Source organism: Montipora foliosa, chromosome 3 (assembly GCF_036669935.1).
Source record: "Montipora foliosa isolate CH-2021 chromosome 3, ASM3666993v2, whole genome shotgun sequence".
In the NCBI taxonomy this organism is placed as follows: domain Eukaryota; kingdom Metazoa; phylum Cnidaria; class Anthozoa; order Scleractinia; family Acroporidae; genus Montipora; species Montipora foliosa.
In genome coordinates, this window is record NC_090871.1 from 43,484,942 (window position 1) to 43,489,941 (window position 5,000).

Consider the following 5,000-nt stretch of genomic DNA (forward strand, 5'->3'; position numbering starts at 1 on the left):
AAGACAGCCTCAGCAAAATTTAAACCAAATATTTTATTTGATAATTCAAAAGAAATAACACTTAAAAGAGCCTACAAAATGGCTTTTGATCAAAAGATTATGAAACCCTTTTTCCTGACTTTTAAAAGTTTTGTTTTTACTTGCTTTTGATTATTGTCAATTTAAAGTAAGCAAAAGATAGAGCAAATAACTAAGCAAATGAAAAATCAACAACATGTATGTTTCAGTTTTTTTTTTATTCCTTGGAAGATAATTTAATAATACTGCCCCCTGCCCTCCAAAGGAGATTCATCAATAAACAATGAAAATCAGTGCCTACAGTCAACAACCATTGCGGTTTTATAAAATACTCATGAAGAATTTAAGCTACACTAAGTTCATCCACTCACCCCTAGGACCAATTTACGTACCAATGGGCCCTTTGCAAGATAGTGATCACATGGTACAAATCCGCCATACTGGGACGCAAATTGCCCACTGGGACATCTAAAACAGAGCTAGTTAATCTTAATTTTCTTTGTTTTAGATGTCCCAGTGGTCAGTTTGCGCCCCAGTATGGCGGATTTGTACCATGTGATCACTATCCTGCAAAGGGCCCATTTATTACACGTACCTGCTAATAATTGTTGGTTTCTTGTTGATGTTTCCGACAATCAATTTCAACCTAGTTTAAAATAAAATGACCTAGGTTGAAACTGAAATTTACCTGATTTTTAAATTTAACTGTAACAGATGCGTCATAAAATGATGAGGCGATATCCCGGAAACCGAGCCAACCCGACCAAGTAACTGATCTCATCACAGACGGTATAATCCCAGTATAAAATTCTAGATATACCGTTCCACAAGGTAAGGAGTGTTTTCTCTTGTATCGGAAACATGTCAAATTTCCCCGAAAGTAACAGTTTTGGCCGAGCATTCTACTATTTCTTGTGAGAGAAAGAAAAAAGTCCACTTTTCCATTAAATAAAACGAGAGAATATACGCAATGCTGGAGCAACCACGCACTTCACCAGGGTATCTGAGGTCCGTGTATGGAGTTTCTTTAAATTACAGGGGACCTTTTTACTTCTGATTGTTACTTACCTGAGAAGATACAGTCTATGAGCAAAATGATTAATAATTTTTTTGGGTGAGTTTCCTTCGCGAAACGATTAATTTTGTAAAAGGATGTCGTCGTGTGAGAAAAAATTAAATTGTTTTCGTATCACTTTGCGTTTAAACGAGGATATCACCTTAAATCCAAACTTCTCAGAGAGAAGGCCGAAGAAACTCGTTTATTTACTACTACCGAAACGGGCAGACAAGGGGTGTCCGTAAAAAAAATTAAAGGATCCTTAAACACTGTAATAATAATAATAATAATAATAATAATAATAATAATAATAATAATAATAATAATAATAATGATAATGATAATAATAATAATAATAATAATAATAATATTGCTTTGATGATCCATACGATGTTTTTGAAATTCATTTTTAATCAAGACATGTTTCGGATGAAACATCATCCATCGTCAGTTGTACAATGAGAAATAAATTGAAGTTGAGCAATAAATAGTGTAACAAAGTGAGATATAACATGAATAATTAAGGATGAAGGCGAGAACAGAATAAAAACAGACAACCACGAAACAAAAAAAAACAAAAAAAAAAACCAAACTTGTCTTGATTAAAAATGAATTTCAAAAACATCGTATGGATCATCGAAGTTACGAAGTTTTAATAATAATAATAATGATAATAATAATAATAATAATAATAATAATAATAATAATAATAATAGTAATAATAATGCTCTATTTATATAGCGCTATTTCCCTTTAGCCCAAAACAAAACAAAATAAAACTAGCCAATGACATAGGAAAGTTTTTTGCACAGAAGATTGAGCGCATTCGCACTGCACTGGATACAGCTGCCTCAAACTTTTGTCCAACAGCGACAGAACCACTATACACATCATGTCCTACTCAGTTGACTTCTTTCACAGAACTGAGTGAAGAAGACGTCAAGGGCCTAATTGGGAGATCAAGCAAGAAGACCTGCAGTTTAGACCCCATGCCCACTTCCTTGGTGGTCGAAAGTCTAGATGTACTCCTGCCAGTCATTACTCGGATGTTAAATCTTTCTCTTCAAAATGGCAACTTCCCTGATACCTGGAAGCTAGCAGATGTTCGACCTAGACGAAAGATTGCCGCTGAAGCACTCTTCGCCAATCTGCGACCAATCAGCAATCTTCAATTTGCTTCAAAACTGACTGAGCGGGCAGTGTTCTGTCAAATCCACGATCATCTTACCACAAACAGACTCTACCCTAAGGCGCAATCTGCCTATCGTGAACATTACAGTACAGAAACTGCCCTTTTGCGAGTCAAAAATGATATCCTACTCAACATGAACCAGCAGCGTGTCACATTACTCGTGCTTCTTGACCTTAGCGCAGCATTTGACACTGTCGATCACATCACATTGCTGGACCGTCTGTCCTCTGACTTTGGCATATCAGGGCAAGCCTACTCTTGGTTCGACTCCTATCTTCGCAACAGATTTCAGTCTATCTCCATCAACGGCAAGACATCGACCAAGTTCCATACAAAGTACGGCGTCCCACAGGGTTCCTGTCTTGGGCCTCTTTTGTTTGTTCTCTATACAAGTAGACTGTTAAAAATCATCGAACATCACCTTCCTGATGTGCATACCTATGCGGATGATACACAACTGTATGTATCATTCAGCGCAGACTCAGGCTTTGAGCAGTCAGCAGCATTAGAGGCCATGCAAAGTTGTATTGTGGATATAAGGAAATGGATGCTCCAAGACAGATTAAAGCTAAACGATGACAAGACCGAGTTTATGGTAATTGGCACCAGACAACAACCTGCCAAAGTCAACGTAGATTCCTTACAGGTTGGAGAGAGCATAGTTACAGCAGCCAGCAAAGTAAGAAATCTAGGCTGCTGGTTCGATGACCAACGCAAGATGGACACGCACATTAATAACATCTGTAGATCTGCATTTTTTCATCTCTACAACATTAGGAGAATAAGAAAATATCTTAGCTCTGACTGCGCACAGACTTTAGTGAATGCGTTTGTTACCAGTCGATTGGATTTCTGCAACAGCCTGCTCTACGGGTTGAAAGGTAACCAACTACAAAAACTTCAGCGCGTCCAGAACGCGGCCGCCCGTGTCATCTGTAACATCAGCCGCTATGAGCATATTTCACCTTCGTTATACAATCTCCACTGGCTACCTGTCAGCTACCGAATCCAGTTTAAGATATTATTGCTTGTATATAAAACTCTTAATGGCCTTGAACTCATAGAACTGAAAAAGCCTGGGAGATACAACCTGAGAACCAACTCGGACACACTCTTATTAAAGTATCCTGCGTTCAAGAGTCTTACCACTCTTGGTGACCGCTCATTTACATGTGCGGCACCAAAACTCTGGAACAGTCTTCCCAAGGCAATACGATATGCGAACAATGTAAACACCTTTAAGCGCCTCCTGAAAACGCATCTTTTCCGCGATGCATTCAGCTGCTACGAGAAACAGTAACTATGCGACTCATTTTTAATTATATATAGATTATTTTTTGTAAATAGTTTTGTAAATAAGTTTAATGAGCTTTATATATTATTTATTGGCTTTTTGAAATACTCGCTTGCAATAGTCAAAGAGTTGATTTCACATAAGCAACATGAAAAACGTGCTAGAAAATGTTACATCAACATTTCAAATTTACTGTGGAAAAGAACCCGCTAAATTAGCCAATCATAGCGCACGTACTAACTAAGGGATATATTAAAGATAACCTTAACATGAAGCCAAAGTTCACTCAGAATCAGTGGGTTTTCGTGCGTCAATTTGGGAAAGGAGTAAACTGGGTACCGCTCCGACCTACAGCCGGGAACAATTAGACACCACCGGGGACATTAGACACCACCAAGATTCTCATTCATGCATTTGTCGTTTCAAAGATTGACAGCTACAATTCGCTTATATTTGGTCTACCCAAGCATCTGATTGATAAACTTCAGCATTTGTTGAACGCTGCAGCTCGATTAATTATAGTAGCAAATAAATATGATAGTATAACTCCAATTTTAAAAGAACTTCACTGGCTACCGATCGAGCAGAGAATTATTTTTAAGATTAATTTAATTACTTTTAAGTGTCTTAATAACCTGGCTCCGTCATACTTAAAGGAACTTCTCACTTTCTACCGGCCGAATAGAACCCTCCGATCATCTTCAGATAAACTTAGGCTTGCGACTGTTCCCTACAATCTTAAAACTTATGGCTATAGATCTTATTCAGTTCAGGCACCTATCCTCTGGAACTCTTTGCCTTTTCATATTAGATCAGCTGATAGTATTAATTCTTTTAAATCTAAACTTAAGACGTACCTGTTCAAATCAGCATATAACCTTTAGTTAGTTAGTTTGTTTCTTTTATTGTTTGTATTTGTTAAGCCATAGCTGTGTATATTAATATTTATATTTATGTTTTATTATATTTTATCGAATTTATGAATTGTAAGGGGCTTAGGACAGTTTGTATAAGCGCGGTATAAGCTTTTATTATTATTATTATTATTATTATTATTATTATTATTAATTAGCCCCAAAAAAACTCTGTGGAAACGACACGAGGAAGAGCTTCAATCTAGACTCATCCCTCCTGATTAGTGTTCTGCAATTCCCCGAATCCACGGGGACCCCTTCTTTGCTGATTTTCTTCCTGTACTGAAATTAAAATACTATTTCCGATACTTCCACTTCCATTTGTTCTAATACCGATTTAAATTTTTGTTAATTCCAGCTGGATCATCTCAGTCGGTGAGACCGTTGCTTGCACTTCTCTTTGGCATAACAATGGTATTTGTTATTGCACTTGCCCCATTGGTAGTTGTTTGCATTTATCCTCGTCGATTTATCAGACACGTTGGTAACAACCCACTGGTGCAACCTCTGTTCAACAACTTAGAG

At 37.2% G+C, this 5,000-nt stretch overlaps 2 long non-coding RNA genes across 2 annotated transcripts in view; one reads left to right on the forward strand and one right to left on the reverse strand.

Annotated features, from left to right (window-relative positions):
- LOC137994865 (uncharacterized) overlaps nucleotides 1–1,095 on the forward strand; it is a 13,890-nt gene extending 12,795 nt beyond the window's left edge. Inside the window, exon 3 of the long non-coding RNA XR_011122203.1 lies at nucleotides 733–1,095. This is a non-coding gene — a long non-coding RNA (uncharacterized lncRNA). The remainder of the gene's footprint in view (nucleotides 1–732) is intronic.
- LOC137994869 (uncharacterized) overlaps nucleotides 1–5,000 on the reverse strand; it is a 193,856-nt gene that overhangs the window by 125,333 nt on the left and 63,523 nt on the right. The window lies entirely within an intron of this gene.